Source organism: Podarcis liolepis (genome assembly GCF_965112155.1).
Source record: "Podarcis liolepis genome assembly, chromosome: 1".
NCBI classification, from domain to species: Eukaryota; Metazoa; Chordata; class Lepidosauria; order Squamata; family Lacertidae; genus Podarcis; species Podarcis liolepis.
Genome location: NC_139554.1, coordinates 82,637,767 through 82,658,236, shown reverse-complemented (window position 1 = coordinate 82,658,236; position 20,470 = coordinate 82,637,767).

The following is a 20,470-nucleotide window of genomic DNA, read 5'->3' as shown; positions in this document are numbered from 1 at the left end:
ACATTTGCTTAACAAGGGGAAATGTTTGTCCCCTTATGCTATACTGAAAGAAAAGAACCATTTCCATATCATGTCTGCAACAAAAAGAACCATTTCAGGAACTACAATAGTAACAAGCAAATAATGCCACTTAAATCGCAATGAATGTAAAGATCAATAATGAAAACGTACTCCTTTTCTCTGGCTCTTTTATTTGCAGAGCACAGTGAAGAAACACTCCACACAGACAAGTGTAGAGTGCAGGACAATGTGAAATCATAGCCATAACCCAGAAAATGGTCCCATAATACACTTGAAAACAAAAATAGTACATTTTCAATTAATCATGCATCAGTGAAACCTACCGACTGAGAGGCTTCATTTCAAGCTATCAAACCACATTAGTCTGGGTTCTAGGATAAAGTTGAGGAAGTTCATGAAGGGAAAGTTTCCTGTCCCTTCTTCCTGTGACCCCCTAAAATGCATATCTGTTGGGTCTGAGAGGACATCTTGAAAAATGTGTTATGGGGAGGCTGTGGATGGAGTATCTGCTTCTGGCAGAAGGGATGAATTGCCTGAAATTGGGCAAGGGGTTGTGGGCTTTTGAAGCTTAAAAACGTACTGGATACTTAGAACCAGGTCTGGAGAGACCCAAGTGCAAATCCCCACTCCCTACTCAGCCATGAAGTTCACCAAAGTCACCTTAGGTCATTCCCCATCTCTCAGCCTAATCTACCTCACAGGTTTATTGTGAGGATAAAAAGTGGGGGAAGAACCATGTGTGCCGCCAATAAGCCAGCCTTGGAGGGGCTGTATTGCTGACCTTCCTTGCCAGAACTGTGCATCACTGCTGCTTGCTGAGAGGCATAGGTGCCAACTCCTTGGGGCCCTGGATGCCAGAGCACCCTCAGAATTCCCCATGAAGGGGCTGGGCACTCACAGATTTTGGTGCCAGGGCCATGCACATTGCATGGCACCTACAGCCCTGGGCACCCACAGTCGTGGGGCCAAGTTGGCACTCCTGCTGAGAGAGAAGGGCAAGGCGGTGGGAGCTTAGCATGGTGTGGGCACAGCACGGGCACAGCACGGGCACAGTGGCGGTAGGCTGCCTCTGTTGCTGTGCCCACATCACTGACTGCTCCACATTTCTCTAGTCAGTCCTGTGGGCATCCACAGATTTTTCATATTAAAGACGCTGGGTAATGCAGGGTAGGAGCCAGGCATGTGGAGAGCGACTGGTTTCTATTTTAAAGTTTCCTTCTACTGCGGACTCAAAACAGCATTTGAACATTAGCAGGAGTCAGAGGTCACTGCAAACATTGTGTATTTGGAGGCCACAAGTCTCAGAGGTCAAACAGCAGCTGGCACTCATGTCCTGGCGGAGATTACCTTACGAAGGCTTGCCTTGCCCTGCTTTCTCCCCCAAGGACCAACAATATATCTTATATCATCCCCAGATGCATTGTGCTGGCAACAGATTCCATTCACATCTCCTCTGCTCATTCATCTGCATCAGACCTTTCTAATTGTGAAGCTAAAGGTGGATTTTGGCCGGAAAACTTGAGGAAGTAACAGAAGTGAAGGCAAACAAAACTTACTGGGGGCGGGAGCTTAGGTTACTGTGCCATCTATTCTCAAGTGTCTTTTCAATTCTAGGCTAGTCGTCCTGAATCTCCGTTTAAATATTGTACTGGATTAATTAGTCAATGTTAATTACTGTTAGGCCTATATTTGTCCACACTGCAACACTTCTAACTGCACTAGTATAAGCCACCCTGATCGTCTTCTAGAAAATGCTGGGAACCAAAGGGTTGGTCTAGCTGTAAATATCTGTCTTTGCTTGTGCAACCCACTTACAAGGCAAATGCATATAATTTTTTCCAAGACTACTTGTACATAGCAACATTCATTAAGGGTAGGCATGCTGACTTACCTCCAAGATAGGGTTGCCATATCTCAAAAAGTGAAAATACGGACACAAAAGTTGCTGAGCGTTTTTGGGCAAAGTTGTTGAGCTTCAAGATTATTGCAATAATGTATGTAAAGTACATTGAGAGGAACCGTGGCAAAGTGGTCAGAGTGCTGATCATCTCTCAGCCCGCCCTACCTTACAGGGTTGTTGTGAATATGACACTGCTGTCGCATGTGCAGATGGCTGCCATTGGCCTGAACAACTGCATCCTCGTGTGGATGGGAATGGAGGGCACGCCTGCAAGCCCACTCCCAAAGTCTTTGCACATGTCCCCTCCCTCCCCGTTCAGTCCCCAACCATCCTTGCATTGCACAAGGAAATCTGGAAGGGTCTTCTACCTGTGCTTGCTTGAATGGGAGTAGCCTCCTTTGCACAACCAGGGACCTTGCTTTGTCAGATCACAAAGAGGGTTCTTCTAATCACATTTAATCAAACCCTAGTGGAAACTCCCACACAACACACGGGCGAGGAGGGCAATGCTCCTAAAGACATCTGGAGTGGATGCTCTGCTCTGAATCTGAAATACCATCACTCTCAGTTTGCACTTCAAGGGAGGTAGGAAAGGAGATCCACATTTCAGTTGCTGCTAGACCACCCCAACTCAGGTGATAAGTAACATGTTGCCAGAAAAAAAGAGGACAAAACAGGTGGCCGATTTCCCTAATTGCATATGTTAATCCATCCAGATCTAGAAAAAAATTCTATTATTTAAATAAAGAATTAAGTTCTGTCTTACTAACCAGTGGCAGAGCTTCATGCTCTGGCACGGGGGGGGGGGGCGGAGAGCAGTCGGGGGCAGGGCTGGTGTGCATCCTGGGGGCATGATGCATGTCCTGGGGGTATGGCACGTCGCCTGTGGGGGCATGGCGCCCAGCTTGGGCAGGAGAGCAGCTGCAATGGCACCCCACCGGGATTGTCAGAGGCGGTGTGCTCCCCCCGCACTCCTCTTCCTCCGCCAGTGTTACTAACTTGTTAAGAGTTATTTGAGACTGACAGCAAGGCTATAGAAAGAGGTGGTACGGTGAACTTTCGAAAAGCTTTCAACAAGGTAGCTCACCAAAGACTCCTGAGTAAGGACTCACTCACCCACACTTCCCTTTATCCCTTGATTTCTTCCATTTGTCCCATGATTTCTGGGCACAGGTCCAAGAGGAATTTCTTTTGTTCTGTCACTTTCCCCAGGAAAACCTGTTGTTTACAAATGAATCGGAACAAGCATCAATCTGCAGAAAACTCGATTGACGTTTGTTCCAATTCAGCAGTAAACAGTGGGTTGCGCAGGGAAAATGGCGGGGCAAATGAAAAGCCTCTTGGACCTATGCCTAAAAATCATGTCACAAATGTAAGTGTGGGTGAGCCCTAAGCTTTAAAATCATGGAATAAGATAGGGCTGCCATACATCCTGGTTTTCCAGGACATGTCCTGGAATTTGCCTCCGAAAATGGTGCCCTGGATTATTTTTTGGAAATTGGGCAAATATCCCAGAAAACCGTGCCAAAAATGCCTTTAAAAACTCCAAAACTCAAAAATTATTGTTGCTTTTACTTAAAAAAAAAAAGCTCAACAAGGTGGAATTTCTGGAAGGTGGTGCTTTGTCATGGATCACAGGCCAGTCAATCAAAAAATCACTTTTTTGGTGTTTTTGTCAAAAAGGGATTGTGGATAGAAAAATGGCAGACATGTGTTGGGGCAAAAAAATTCTAAATTTCACATATGTGCTCTTGGGGCTTGAACCAGTGACTGACAAGGAACAAGATTTTGGAGTAATAGTAGATAGCTCAAGAAAGATGCCAGTGCTATCATTCCTCCCAGTTTTTATGTTTGGAAGTAAGTTAACACCCCAACTGCTGGTACATGTGTAGTGAGGAAATACATTGTGCTCCCACTGAACTGGTAGAGATGTATTTATTTATTATTACTTTTATATCTCACCTTTCTTCCAAGAAGCTCAAGGTAGCATATATGGTCCTCTTCCTCCATATTTATCTTCGCAACAACCATGTGATGTAGGTTGGGCTTAGTGGCAATGACTGGCCCAAGATAAGGTTCATGGGGATTTTCAGTAAGGTTCATGGGGATTTGAACCCTGATCTCCCAGGCTTGCACATCCTCACCACTACACCACACTGGCTCCCATTTGAGGGGTTGCATTTCACCCCACACAAAGCCCTTTTTGTTCTTCCCATTTTCGACTTGGATCTCACACACAGGACACTGGGCCGTGCCTCAATAACTCAAAGAGGAACTTCAGAATAACATTTGCATCCTTTTGACTGTCACCTTATCCTGCTCACAGCCCCAGAGATATTTATTCTTCCTGTTTGTCCATGTCACAAGTTTGTGATTGATTTAATGCTGCTATCTCAAGGCCATGTAGCCCTGGCTCACAGATGCTAAAGAAGACAGAGACTGGTCTTCTCTCCAGGGAGCCATCAACAACCCAAAGACACATGGCAGAAAATTCCTGCTGCAAGAGTGCCAAAGAGTTATCAGCCACGGTGCTCCTGTTTGTTCCTAAGGGGGAATCAGCATTGTCTCCTGACCTAGGCCATTGCAGGCAGATGCCACGTCAGCAATTTGGGAGATAAAGAAAGGGAAAGATGGTAGCTCAGCGGCAGAACATCTAAGTCCAAGTCTCAAACCTACTTCTCCTAGAAATGAGAGTAGGTTATGTCATTTCTTTATGGAAGACCCTGTCACCTACTTTTGTCTCCGCAGTTGTACACTGTCATCCTGAGCAACAGAATTTATCACCCTCTCCCAGTTGTTAACATCCTCATTGAGTAGCAAAGCTTAGAATGTCTCTTACTGCCATCTGCATTTTATTTGTCCTGCCCAGCAGTATTTATCTTTCCTGTTTGCTGGAAGCAAGAGGCCTGGAAGCTAATTTTCTTGAGCCTTCTTTCCTGGTTTACGGTTCCAGTTTGCTCCTTTTGTTTCCCACAGGGGAAGCCTGATCCTTAACAGCTGGGGCCAGATCTACCAAACACAAGGTACCATGGAGCCCTTTGATCTGAGGGTTTGAAATTCCTCACCTTGTCTCCCAGAAGGAAGGGAAAACAAAACAGGCTGGATTTCACTTTGCTGGCAGAGAAGTCCTTAGGACACATGTTGAGTTCATCTCAGTGGCACCTTGCTTGCAAGATTAGCGAGGCAACCCAAAGGTCTATGTCAAATTCAGATGTGGTTGTTTCAGGGCATCACCAAACCCAGAGTTGCCTTGCCAACTGGCCCTTATTTTGAGGGTCATCTCTTACTCCCCAAATGTCACAACTTCACTCAACCAACCAGTTATTGCAATTTCACAAAGTATCTTATTAAATCATCCTTTAAAAAGTGAAGGAAGCCACATGGGTCCATGAGAAGAATCCCCAAACCCACAGCCACAAATCAAAACGTGTTGTTAGGTTCCCTGAACAATTCAAGACCAGGTTACCTGAACGACCACCTGCCCCTGTATAGACCTGTAAATTACTTGGATCATCTGGGGAAATTATACTCATGGCACTGTACCTTACAGAATATCACATGGCTGTGACCCAAAAATGAGCATCTTTTGCCATTGCCCCTATGATTGATTGATTGATTGATTGATTGATTGATTGATTTGCAACGACCCTCCCTCTGCCACACATGAAGCATCACCCATCAGCTGCTTCAGACATCTCGAGTGAACACATATCTTCTTGCCCAGCTTTTCCCTGAGCCCTGCTGTTACTCAATGCCTGCTTCATCTGCTTTTAAGTGGCACTTTAGCATACCACTCGGAAATGCTTAAGTATCAAGTTATTTAGAAATGCTTTAAATTCAGTCAATAGATTGCTCTGTCTAGCATGTGTCTGTCCTTCCTTGTTCTTCATACTTGATTCTGCAGTAGCTTTGTGCTATGATGATGCCATCTCTGTTTTCATCTCCCCCTGTTCTCATCATTCAGAAGAGACTTATTTTGGAACTTTAGTTGGAAAAGGATTTTTAGACAAATTTATGGCATATATAACTCTATATGCAACTTCTTGTATCTGTGAAGAATGGAACCTATGCAGGGAGAGGCAGGTGATCAAAGATTGACAGGTACCCAGAGGCAAACTTCAGAGGGTGGCTGTGAGCATAACACCCTACTTGTGAACTTTACTTCCACAGGCTTAAAGATGCCAAGTTGCACCTGCTGATATTCTTTTTCCCCACACACAGCTGAGAGACCATATGGGGTAGATAGAGGTTAGCCTTCCCCAAGCCAAACATAGCACAGAATTGGGTTGTGACAGCTGGACTGCCTCTTTAGTCACATGATTGAATCAGGAGGGAGGAAAGGAGATCTCTGGTAGTGGCCAGCAACCAGTATCTAGGCCTGCAGAGTGCAAACTTCATCTAGTAACACGCTTTCCTATATTAGCACATATAATTGGCTAAATGGAGACCAAACTGACTGCCAAGTAGGGCTGCCATATACCCGGAAATTCCGGGATTCGGCTGCTAGAAACAGTGTCCGGGTGGGAATCGCTTAAATGTCCAGCAAAATCCGGACGTATGACAACCCATGTTGAGTGTAGATTTGGGCAAATTTCCTTATTGCAAGCCTGTTGCCAAGCCTATTTAAAAATTCCTCTCTGGCTACCATTTGCCTCCCAGCTTCTCTGTTTTGCCATGCTTTTGCCAAACGCAAAGAGAGCCTTAGAGTAGGGATGGGGGAACTGTGGCCCTCCAGATATTGCTGGGCCACATTTCCCATTGTATTCTGGTCATTGGCCATGATGGGTGAGGCTGATGGGAGCTGGAGTGACACTTGCAGGACCACAGCTTCTCTATCCCTGTGCAAGCGGATGATTCACTTATGGTTGGATTGCCTGTTGTGCTTTCATGCTGAACAAATTTCAGCCTCAGTCTCTTTCTCTGAAGCACCCACAGTTTTTACCCTGGCAGCCTTTTTGAAATTCTCAGGCCCAGCATCTATAGGTGACCAAGCTAAGCATGCAAGAACTGGTTCCTTTTTACCTAATGCAATTCTGAATACTTCTAATGGAATCTTGTGTGATTTTTATTTTTTGCGCTTAGAATCACAGAACTGTAGAGTTGGAAAAGAACCCAAGGGTCATCTAGTCATCTAGCAAACTTCTACCCCACCTTTTCCTCCAAGGAGCTCAAGCCAGCATACATGCTTCTCCCCCTCCTCATTTAATCCCCACAACAACCCTTTGAGGTAGGTTAGGGCTGAGAAGCAGTGACTGGCCCCCAAGGTCACATCCAGTGAGTTTCATGGCCAAGTGGCGTTTTGAACCTTGGTATCCTAGTCTGACCCTCTAACGATTACACTGCACCCGCTCTCCATTTGAAAGCTTCATTTGAACGCTTGAAACATTTCTTGTAATGAACCTTTTACTGGGATTTTGTTGCTGTTGTTCATTTGTTAAATACAGAGCAACTGCAGCACTTCCCTCCTCCTATTTTTGGGTCATGCTCAAGCACAGCGACACTTTTAAAAAGCTACTTAGCCCTCCTGTATTGAAGTCTGTGTCAAGAGCTAATTATCACCATGTACATCTACATTCTTTGTTTCCGCCAGCTTTCAGCATATGTGTGAAAATGGGAGTCAACTTGCAAAGGCATAAATGGTTGCTAGGGGAGGTGTGAGCTCTTTCCGGACTCAGTTTTGGGTGGGCAAGGAGGAATGGCGCCTGATGAGTGTTACTTGAAATATCCCAGTCATTGCAATTTTGATAGCTTGGGTGAGCAGCTTCAAGTTCTACATACACACCATACATTTAAAGTACACACACACACACACACATCCTGGGAACTGTAGTTTGCTGGGAATTGTAGCACTGTGCAGACTACAGTTCCCTACATTCTTGCAGGGGACTGCTTTAGATGTGCTTTAAATGTATGGTGTTTACACAACCAGGAGCCAGTAGGGCAGTGTCTCTCTGTGACTGTGTGTGTGCTGCTGCAATGTTTTTGCTAATACAATCTGTACATTTGTGAGGTTCCTTTCATTCCTTTTCCTTGTCTAAGCATGTTATCCAAGGATATCATCACAAGGCATTCAGCATTATTGAGCATGAAGGCAAGGCCTTTTTAGTGGTGGCAACACAGCTGTGGAACTCTCTTTCAGCAAAGATCCATCAGGATGCCTCTCAAAGCTCAATTCAGCAAAAATGGGCAAGTCTTACTTTCTACAGCCTTTCAGTGTTTGGTAGTGCTGTATTCATTAGGGAAAGCCAGAACCTAATAACTATTCATTATACACAAAGGTCACTATCCAAACTGCAACAGCCTTTTTATTCCAGGAACAACCATTTTGTGACAATGTGATTTGGAGAGGAGAAATGGCTAAGGTGGGTGTTGTTAAATAATTCGTGGTAATCTGATCATTCTTGGGATAAATTAAAACCCCATATTATTTGGAGCTGGAGCAAGAGTCCTCTTTTATACTTTTCTTTCTAGTTAATTTCAGTTTCTGTCTACTGTGGTTCCAGCAATGAACAGCCCATTTCTGCGGGCTATGAAAAATAAAATAAGAATAAGTTTAAGATATAACCAGTGCTACTGTACAAAAACCCACTTCCAAATCACCCCATATTAAACAAATGTTCTTAATTAAGCAAGTATCCAAGGTTCTGTTGTGTGTAGGCTCTAAGAATGCATTTCACTATCATTTTCCAAACTGCAAACTGTCCGTTTTTTAAGGTGGATTTGTAACATGCTAGGGCAAGAGAGCACTTTAATCCACCTTAACTGCACAAACCTAAAACTGTATATATGTGCTTGAATCCCTCCCACAATACAGTTATGCTCATTCAGATCAATGGAATAAATTAGTCATGACAAAAGCAAGTCCTATTGATCACAATGGGTCTAAAGTGAGTTACTTAATATGGCTTCAATCTATTTTTTCTACAAAAATGAATACCTGTACCTCTCCCAGGGATTTTCTACTCTCTGTCCCCTTGCCATGCCTCAGGATGTTGTCACCTTTCTTATCGCCTTCAGACATTTTGCTAAATGTTGCTGCTTCCTCCCCACTTTTCCTCACTCCTCTTCTTGAGGCAATGTGCAGGTTTAAAGTCTCTGCTTCCTGTCATGTTGCTTAAATTCTCTCTTCTGGTGACTCCATTCAGGCCATTTCCCTCCTTGAGAGGAAATGGAAAATGAAGAGGCTGCATGACAAATCTAATAGATGGCACTCTGGACTGAAAACAACAGCAGCCCACATCCCTTGTCCCCACTCCTGAAAGGAAATAGCCGACAAACTTCTTTCTCCCCCTTTTTTGCTTTCATTCTTCAGTGAGACACTTTGTTCATGGTCTTTCAACAGTTTCGTGTCTTCCAGAAGATGTCAGATGAAAAGAGGTTCATTTCTTTGACACTATGTCATTCAATATTGAGCGGTAGTGGAGAAAATGAGTGGGGAAAGTCACTTCCACCACCACTGCTTCCTCTTATAGTAACATGCGTGCAAAAAGTATTGCAGGCTGCATATACAAATTTCATTCTCTGGAGAGTGAGACATCTACGTCTAATTCCACCATACGTCTGGAATTTCCCGGACATAGCCAGTATTCGGCTCTCGTAAACAGCGTCTGAGCAGAAATCGCTAAAATGTCCAGGAAAAGCCCGTGTCGGAAGTGTAGGCTTTATTCTGGCAATTTTTAAATTTTATTTTTAAAGAAAGCTCAAAAACTCTTTTCTTTTCTTTTTTTAGATTTTTCCAAAAAAGGCTCAATAACTTTTGTGTCCAGATTTTCACTTTTTGAAATACGGCAACCATCTGCCATAGGAATTGTACCTTGATTTTTGAACAGAATGCATCCGACTTCCAAAACATTCAGAAACCAAGGCACAGCTTCTGATTGGCTTCTGATTGCACAGGCGTGCCAGAAACAATAGCAGAAGCCACATCGGATGTCCAGCTTCCCCCAAAAAGTTTGAAAACTGGAACCCTCACTTCCTGGTTTCGATCATTTGGGAGCCGAAACATACAAGTACCAAGGCATTCAACAACCAAGGTATGACTGTACTGTAAGTTAATTTAAGAAGCTGTGTTCTTAGTGGAAGCCAGAAAACACACCTGAGTCTTTATTACAGCCCCACAGTTTTTCATACAGTATGATTCCAATACCTGATGATGATGATCTTCACGCTTCCTATGAAGCATCTTGAAGCAATTTCACCATACAATAAAACCATATACAAAATCATTGCACACATTAAAATAGTTAAAACAATTTCTTATATAAAAACAGGCAAAGCTAATACACACACACACATATACAAACATACTCAAAATTCAAAACAGATACTGACTGAGGTTCACTTGTTGACAGAGGAAAGACTTGGACAGATGCTGAAAAGACAGTAGAGATGTCTGACATGTGAAGAGGGGGAGTTCCCCAAGTTAGATGCCACCACCCTAAAGGCCTGACTGTGTAGAAAGGAATTCCTGATGAGATAATATCTTTAGATGGTATCCTGCAGAGCACAGTAGGGATGGGGATCTGGTGGTGACAACAGTCCCTGGAATACCAAAGCTCATTTTCAGCTGATTGCTTGCTATCACACTTTTCCTCCTCATCTAATGATAGATCTGATAACCAGGGAAAAGACTATTTGCATCAGCATTAGGGCACAGGACTCCACCCACCTCAGGGTTCTATCCACTTTAATTCATATTTTATTTTTGCCATTGCTGCCAAAAGTAGTGGGGTCATGGTGAGCAGAAAAATTGGCTTATTGGGTGGAGTTCAACACCCAAAACTGGGCATTAATCACCCCTGGTATGCAATTAGTCCTCAGGTCACCTCTTGTATCCAAGTTCAGAAAGTTAAAAACAAAGCAATCTACTGCACCCTTCCTTTAGCTTTGTTTTTATTTTAATACTTGTTAGATCATGAGACAAATTAATCCCACTAGAGTTATGAATTTGGCACAAGGTGCAAAATTATGAGATCACCGTGATAAGAAAAGTCACACAAACAAGACCGAACAAAAGAAATCTTGCCAGCAGTATCAGCCCTGCATCCTTCCTAGATCTGAGCCAAGAGTCAAGAAACATAATTAGAAAATATGCGTAGAGACAGAAAGGATAGAGACAGAAAGAGTCCTTGGCTTCTGGTTGGAAGTGGGACCCTCATTTTGCAGCGTTAGGAGGGGTGAATGCGCAGTGCGTCTGCATGAAAGTGAATGGGGTGCAATTATGTCAGTGTTCAGCTTTGAGTTTGAGGCTACAATCTGAAGAATTTGTTGGTGTCCGATCGTTGTGGTGTCCGATTGTTTTGGAAAGCCAAAACAACAACTACATAGACCCTAGCTGCACATTGCAGGTGTTAAGAGCTTCCACTACAGTGCTTCTGAGGGCTGTTCAAGAACCTAGATTGCAGTAAGAGCAGCGAGGATAAATTAGATGACCCCAGTGCTTTTTTTCTATTAAAAAAAAATGTTTAAGAGGTACTCTCATTTTGACTCAAGAAAACCACCATTTTATAGTTCAAATTGGGGAAAAATAAATACAGTAAATGGACAAAAGTACAAAGATTCACAAAATGTTTAGGGCATAGGAAGGCAAACTAAGGCCCAGGGGTCAGATCCGGCCCAATCGCCTTCTCAATCCAGCCCACAGACGGTCTGGGAATCAGCGTGTTTTTACATGAGTAGTATGTGTCCTTTTATTTAAAATGCATCTCTGGGTTATTTGTGGGGTTCATTCATTATTTTTTTGAAAATATAGTCTGGCCCCCCACAAGTTCTGGGGGGCAGTGGACCGGCCCCCTGCTGAAAAAGTTTGCTGACCCCTGGTTTTGGGGTATGTGTACTCCTGCGTCTCCCCAGAAAAAGAAGCACTGGATGACCCTAAGTAGACAACACCAAGCTGCAGGCTTAGAGTTCAGCCCCCTGTATAATGAGAGGATAATAATACTAGACTGTGTTACAAGGGGCAGTGTGGTGTAGTGGTGAGTGTTGGACTAGGACCTGGGAGACCAGGATTCATTTCATCACTGGGCCATGAAGCTCACTGCATGCATATGAGCCAGTCACAAATCTCTTAACCTAACCTACCACACAGGGTTGTTGCGGGGATGAAATGAGTTTCTTGGGGGGAGAGGTAGAATATACTGTAATTGGAATAATAAATGAAAATTAAAAATAAGCTACTCTTGGGTAGCCACCACTACTCACCACAAATATGGACTGTATTTGTATTGGCATTAGCATGGATTACTGTGTTTAATAATAATAACCTTTTTCCCTGCACAATAAGACCTGCATGTGAAAAAGCATGCAGTCCCTGCCTTGACATTTGTTTCCTGTGGAAGCACAGGATGATGCACTGCTGCCAAACCACAGCTATGATCAAGTCCAGCATTTCTCCATTGCCTGACACTTTTAACCCTGCTCATAAGAGACAAAAATAAAAAAGGCATCCAATGTAGCAAGGAAGTCTCATTTCCAAACAAAGGAATGGTCTAGACTCCAGGCATTTTCCAAGTCCATGCATGGAGAAGTTGAAAGAGCTGGAGGGACTAGGACTTGCCTCAGGCTGAATTTCTACACAATCTTGACTTCCAAGCTTTTCTATCTATCTCAGCAAGCAGCCTGGTCTACTCTAGCTTACTTTAAGCCTATGTTAGCCATCACTGAATTTAGGTTGGTTGAGCCATGCAGTATCTATTCTGAAAACACCCAGGAAATTGTGATTGCTCAGCTCTGTAGAGGCCAATGTAAAACTCAGCAAGCCTCAGAGACCCCCAAATGAACTCTGGTATTTGCCCATCATAGCTCCCATGACTTGGTCAAAGCAGGCTGCCCTTGTACCTTCTCCCTCAAATCACCACTTCTCTGGCCTGTTCCACCTGGTACAATGGTGGTGGTGTGTACCACAGTGACTGAGTTGAGTGGCTTTTTTGGTCATAGGATCTCAGCTGTATTACTTGGGGAAAAGTCCCATTGAATTCAGTGGGGCTTACTCCCAAGTAAACAATGCGCAATAGGACTGAGTTCATAAGAAACACAGACTGAGATGCCAACCGGGCCTCTGGGTAGCCCATGTGGGTGGTTGTCAGCAGTTTTAGATTGAACTAGTAAGTAGGCTTCTTTGGCCCAGCTGCTGTCCTCCTCAGCACCTTGGCTGCTAGGTGAAGGATTATCCTTGCCATCAGTACCATAGAGGCTGGGAATAGACACCCAGCCTCGGAAGCAGCTCCATGTAGGAGTCAAAAGAAGTCTGCCGAAGTTTCTTTAGCTTAATTTGGGGGAGGGAAGGAGACATTTCCCTCAGAGACAAGTGCACTTACAGCTGCTGCACTCTGAAACAACACTATCCCTCCCACGAGGGCTGCCTCACACAGGAACATAGGGAGGGCGAAGTGGGCGGCTGTTTGAGCATGCAACTCCCTCACAGTGTCAGCTTATTCTTTTCTGTCAGCAATGGCCGTGAGAGGGGTGACTGAAGAAAATGGTTCTTTGCTGTGGACTGCTGCCCTGCTGGTAAGCGGAAGACCTTAGACCCGGAGCATTGTCCATCAACGCCTAAACAGACTTCAAAACAGTCTTTATTTCCACCCCCCACCCCCGGTGCTGTTGGCCTGCTTAGATCAATTAGCCTGGCCTGAGGTACTTCTGAGATCTTCTTAATTGCCTTATTAGGTGTCAGTAGGATGTGTTTTTTCCTTTTGCCAAATGCTATCTTTAGTATGATTCCCATAAGCAACTGTCAAGTGTTTGCTGTTTTGCTTGTGTGCAAAAAAAAAAAAAAGCAGCACCTCAATTAACCCAGCTGTAGCCTTCAAACTTTTCTTCAGATAAGAAGCAAACAGCAAACAAACACTCCCACAAGCCCAGCTTTTATATGTGTGGGCAGTAATTGCCTGACTAGCCTCATGGGGGCATGTTGAGGTTTCATCTAAACATATATTTGCAAGCAGAATCAGGTGAACTGGCATCTATTCTTGTTCCTTAGCAGTCATTCTTTTTGCCCCACATTCCTACTCCGCACAACAAGGGGGCAAAGTGAGGATGGGGCAATTCTAAGGGGTTGTCAATGTGGTGTCCATGTGCTCACAGAGGCCATCTTTGCTGTCCCCAAGGTACACCCCCTCCCCTCACTGAAATTAGAAATTTGGAAGAATCATTCTGTGGTAACCATAGAAGAGGCTGTTGTGCTGCGGTGGTGGGTGGGGGGTGCCCACAAACGTTTCTCATGTTTGCAAATCTGACCACAGGCTCAATAAGGTTGGTGACCGCTTGCTCTACACTTTTCACATGGGGTATGGAGCTAGTCTTCTGTGGCCGACCATTCAGTCAAAGCGATTTATCACACAGAGCAGGAATTTGGTACTGCAAGATGTGATGATGCCACCATGTTAGACAGCTTTCAAAGAGGACCGGACAGACTCATGGAGGATAAGGTTATCAATGGGCATTGGACAGGATAACTATCTGCTACCTTCAGAATCAAAAGCAGTGTACCCTGGGTTACCAGTCAGAGCAGCAGGAGAGGGTTATTGCCTTCGTGTTTTGCCTGTGGGCTTCTCACAGACATCTGGTCAAAGACCACTTTAGGAAACACGATATTGCCTAGGTAGGTCTTCAGTCTGATAATGTAGAGGGGGTTTCTCATGTTCCTATGAAGGAGTTTTATTGATAATGGCTTATCCAGTCTCTGTCCCTCAACTACTCCCACTCTAAAATGGGAAACAGAGTGAAGGCAGCTGACTATTTGCCAAATTGGGGTGGGGGGAGAGTATGATAGGCACTGAACCACAAAGTAAGTCAAAGACACAGGGAGTGAGCCCAGATTAAAACCAATGGAAAATATGAGGAGCCAAGTATAATCAGTTATACAACATGTTTAAACTAGGGAAGAAAAATGGGTTTTCAGACCAAAGCTCACAGTATGAAAGACAGTTATTACAGAATAAGGACAGCCTATAGTCTAAAATATATCAATTACTGCTAGAATGGGAAACAAAAGATGAGCAGGTTAAAGCTTCAGTGACACACTGGGCAATGGATATAGGGCATAACATAGATCTAAAACTTTGGGAGAAACTCTGGAAGAACGATTTGAAATTTACTGCATGAGATGCACTGAAAGAGAATCACATGAAAATGATCCATAGATGGTATTGAATTCTGGGTAGATAGGTTAAGATGTATAAAGTAGGATCAGATTTGTGTTGGAATTGTAAAGAAATGGAGGAAACCTTTTTTCATATGCGGTGAGCATGTAAAAAGGTTAAAGAGCATTGTGGAAAGAGTACTGGTCATCACTGTCAAATGGAAAGTTTTATTTGTTTGTTTGTCTGGTTTTCCCCAACCCCAGTTAATTTATACACTACTTTTCTGCCAAAAGCCCCCCCCCCCCAGCAGTGAACTGCACAGCAAAGTGCCATAAACCAACCAGCAAGGTTAGCCTCCCTAAACAAAAGGATTAAATGTATTACTCGATGTAAATACGTAGTTAAATAGTTATCTGTAATCAAGAGGTCACATAAGCACTGAGGTAAATTGCCTTTTTTGATAAACAGTCGTCTGGCTTAATCCCAGTCACCCAGAGAATGCGGAATTACGTGGCCTGGTACCCACAAGTGCACTTGTTGGCTTCTGAAAATCCCAGGGGTGGCTATTTTGGCTAGTACGCTGCCTTTTAGGATAAGCCCTGTCTCTTGTTACTAGAATCAAAAGGGGAAAACCAGGATAAACATTTTATTATTTTGCATTGATTCACATCCACCACTGCCATTAAAGATACTTCATATTGTGATGTTTTAAGGCCAAAGAGCTCACTCTGCACGTGAAGTCTGATCTTGGCATCTGTTTCAGTCAGAGAAAAGGGAATTAAGGCCTTGCCATGAAATTTTCAGACACTCTGTCACCAGGGATTCCCAAACTGGTCTGTGGGCCACAAGCTTCATTCAGGTGGTCCTTGACATTTCTGTGGATTTGGGACTGAAGATGGGAGATGGTGGGATGGGAACTGGGAGCCACTGCCTAACTACTTAGCAGTTCAGGTTTAACAAAGTCTATTTTATTTAATTTGCAAATGCTGAAGCTTTGGGGGGGGGGACTTTGCCTTGATCTAGCAGTTCAGATTTTAAAACCTTTGTTTTATTTTAAGGAGAGACTATTATACAACATGCTGGCTCTGCTTTGATCTAATTGCCAGGGACGCAGTTAACAGAACTCCAGGAAGAAATTAACATTTTGCAACACTTGAAGGGGAAACTAAACAGAAGGAAGGCAAAGTAAACAGATCCAATTTCAGGGACATGGGGAAGTAAATCAACCTTTAAAAAAAAAAAAAAACCTCACTAATCCACTACTCAAAGTGATCGTTTTGGTAGTTTTGGTACATTTAGGAAATGCTTGGCTGCAACTTTGTACCCATTAAAATTTCAAGATGCAGCCCAGAATCCCCGCCTGTCCCGAAGCAGCAAGAGAGGGACAAAAGAGTCACTGTGCCATCCCAACGCTGTTCCTTCATTATTACTGCTGTTCTCACTTCTCTTACACTGTAGCAAGAGAACTCCAGGTTTACCCTCAAATCAATGGATGCCACACCTTTTGTAGTCTTTCATTTCTTCTTCCTAGACATTTGTAAATATTACCTTTGCCTCTCTTCTATAACAGCATTTCAAAACTAAACATATCCATTTCCCTCAACCGTTATTCATTTAACTTGTGCGCCAAACCTGGAGTTTATTCACTTATTTTTGCTCTTGATGCAGCTAGCCATTCACGGGCAGAATTCACTTAGCAAATTCCATCAGCTGAAGCCCCTCTCCTCCCCCCCCCCACCCTTCACAATTCTCTCTGCTTTTCTCTACCTGTAGTTGACTTGATAGGGTCCTGATGACAAATGTATCACAGAGCTGCCAGCTAGAGGTTTAGCACCATTTGCCCCTCTTTATTTTCAGGACAGGGAGACTACAAAGGAAGAGCTGAAATAATTAGGTGGATTTGTTGGGTGAGAAGAAACCGAGGGAACAGCAGAGGACTTTTGAGAGCCAGTTCACACAAACATGCACATCACTGGCTGAGCGGCTGCTGAATGTGTCAACTGCTTGTTTCCATAGGTGAAACAAGCACTCTTCAGGTGGTGGAAAAGTTCTTCCATTGATGGCTGACCTGATGCAGCTGTTTCACACAAGCAAAGCATCAACAGTGGATTCAGTTATTATGCCTGTGTGAAGTCGTGCAGGCTAGATAGAAGTGAAAAAGCTGCATATCCTCCGCCATTTGATAGTGGCATTGGTAATTTGCTTACCAATATAATATAATTTTGTATAATAATAATAATTTATTATTTATACCCCGCCCATCTGGCTGGGTTTCCCCAGCCACTCTGGGCGGCTTCCAAAAGAATATTAAAATACTATGATACATCAAACATTAAAAGCTTCCCTAAACAGGGCTGCCTTCATATGTCCACGTTGCTGTTCGCCTTGCTCCCAGTTTGGGAAAAGAGTAAATCTGGGAGACCATGTAACTCACCATGTGATCTTGGGCCTGCTTCTCAGCCTCACCAACCTCGCAGGGGTGTTTTGGAGATTATATGTGGAACTGGGGAGCCATGTGCATTGTGCAGCACCTTGAGCTCATTGGAGAAAAAGGTGGGATAGACATGCCGTAAATAATAAACAATAAATCTTTCCCATAGGAGCATCCATGTGCTTTCCCCAAGAAATATATAGCCCAGCCTGCACATTCCTCCCTGGCCCTAATACTCAACAGATAGCAGAAGCTGCCGTCAGGGTGATGCGCCCAAGGCATGTGGGATGTCAGGATAGTATTGGTATAAAAGCAGCTTGTGATGCTTGGACTCACATAGGACAGGGGAACTTGATAAAACAGCATGTGCACTGATGCTCCTGTATCAATTATTTGGTCACTTTAGTGTTATGGTGAAGCAGTCAAGTAAGTCAGATTCATCATCATCTGTTGAACACAAAGCACAGGAAGCTGCCTGATACTGACTCTGTTCATTGGTCTATCCAGAGCAGTTCTATTGACACTGAGTGGCAGCAGCTCTCCAGAATTTCAGGCAGGTGTCTCTCCCAACCCTGCCTGGAGATGCTGAGGATTGAAGCTGTGAGCTGCATCCCCAATCTACTGATCTAACCTACTGGTGTGCCCGCTCCAAAGAATTTTTGAGAAGCTCTCTTAATTGTGTCTTATGACACATAAAGTACCATTTTAGATTTAGATTCAACCAACATACCCACTTTAATTAGCACACATCTCACTCCCAAAATAAGTTTTACACTCAAAATAGTTGTGGTAGCAAAGTTCTGAAAAGGGGGGAGCATGGTGGCAGTCAGATAGGTACAGTTACAATGCATTTCCATGCATCTCTGCTCAGAAGAGAGCCCCACGGAGTTTGATGTAACTTACTCCCAGGTAAGTGGATGCAGGGTCACAGCCCTCTCCATCAGCTAGCTGGACAGCGGGAATAGGGAAGAGCCCAGCAATGAAAGAAGGAGAAGGCTTCTACTTGTCCCATGCTTTCTAGGGTAAAGGTACCCCTGCCCATATGGGCCAGTCGTGTCCAACTCTAGGGTTGTGCGCCCATCTCACTCTAGAGGCCGGGGGCCAGCGCTGTCCAGAGACACTTCCAGGTCACGTGGCCTAGCGTGATGAAGCTGCTCTGGCGAGCCGGCACCAGCGCAGCACACGGAAACGCCGTTTACCTTCCCGCTATAAAGCAGTACCTATTTATCTACTTGCACTTAGGGGTGCTTTCGAACTGCTAGGTGGGCAGGAGCTGGGACCGAACGACGGGAGCTCACCCCGCCGCAGGGATTTGAACGGCCGACCATGCAATCAGCAAGCCCTAGGCGCTGAGGATTTACCCACAGCACCACCCGCGTCTCTAATACTTTCTAGGCACGAGTCCAAATTGTTTTCTGCTTGTCCCAGTGCTTTCCCAGGGAAAACCCGCTCTGTTAAATCAGAATAAACATCAATCTGCTGAAAACCCGTTTGATGTTTGCTTTGATTCAGCACTAAAGAATGAGTTTTCTTGGGAAAAAGTCTGTGGGATAAGCAGACATCTGGGAGCCCTAGGAGACATCATTGGTGTTTGTGACTGATGAAAAACATAATGGTGAAGAGTAAGAGAGAGTGACGCTCCTTGGGAATCTGAAAGTGGAAAGTTCAAGAATTCTGTAGTGAGGACACTGGGGCGTCTAGCAGTTATTTGCACTCAGGCATCAGTTTTTATCTCTTTTTGCATTTTGAATGTTTGGTTTCCCTTGCATCTGGCTCCAGCAAGGAATCTTGCAGCAGAGCAAACTAGATTGTTTGAGCTGTGGCTTTGTCTGGGAACATTGCTCTCTGAAGCTTTCTGCTATGTTTCTGCAGTGGGAGGGAGCAAAGAGGGCAATGCCACCACGGATGGGCAAGTCTTCCCCTAAAGCATCCAGAGGAGAGGTGTGCATATGGACACCTGGGTGGTTCCAGATACAATAGGCAAGCACCAACATGATCCATAGGCACTAAACACCAGAGCCAGTGCCTTCGCTATATATGTAATTTGAGCAATTAATGTGCATAACAACCAGACATTATGCACATTAACCAGGCCTCATGGAAAATATGCACATAAAAGGCAACTGTGCACATTTCCCAGTCAATGTGCATAATCTCCAACAGGCCTTAGGGAATGTCCATATCTCAGCCGAATGTTGTATATTCTCCAGACATTAGGAGATAATCTCCAACAGGCCATATCTTGACTGCATTTTGTATGTTCTCTGGGCAATATGCATAGTCTCCAAGAACCTCCCCCCACACCATCTCCTGTTTAGAACTGTGCAATCTGCACCCACCCACCCACCCCTGTTACCTTTTGTCCCTCTTACCCCCCCCCCCATGAAATACCCTCCCACTGATCAGCTGAGGAAGAGGAAGAAGGATGAGACCCCATATTATTAACATTTTTTCCAGCAGTATATTCCCCTTTTCATCACTCTCAGCTGTTCTCCAGTCAGCTGAGCAGCACAGGGAGCATCCCAGGAAGAGGAAAGTTTTAAATCCTGCCCCCCAGTGCTACTATCAAGCTTGTGGGAAAGCTTAATAGCAGCATGAGATCAATCATAATAAAATTCAAAGAGGAATTTTAACCAGATTGCCCTCTCCTATTCTCCTTTCTGCAGTCTTTTCAAGGCTTTAAGACAAGGGCATCGACAGCTCAGAAACACATCACATATGCATAATCCAAATTAGGGTGTGCACTTTCTCTGTCCAAGGAGAAAGAAGCTGACACACACAGAGCCCTTTTAGACATTAGCCAAAATCAAGTGGGAAAGCTTGTTCTGGATTGCGTGCTTTTCAGGTTGCAGCTGGGGGTGGGGTTTCATGTTTAAATCCACCTATCTAAAACTTTCTCTTCATCTTGAAAACGAACATACCATGGAGAATTGTTCAACCTCATATTTTCCCTGAAATGCTACCTTTCTATATCCGGGGAGGTTTTTTAAACATGAAACCTGCCACCTGCACCCTGAAATGGTACAATTCAGGGAA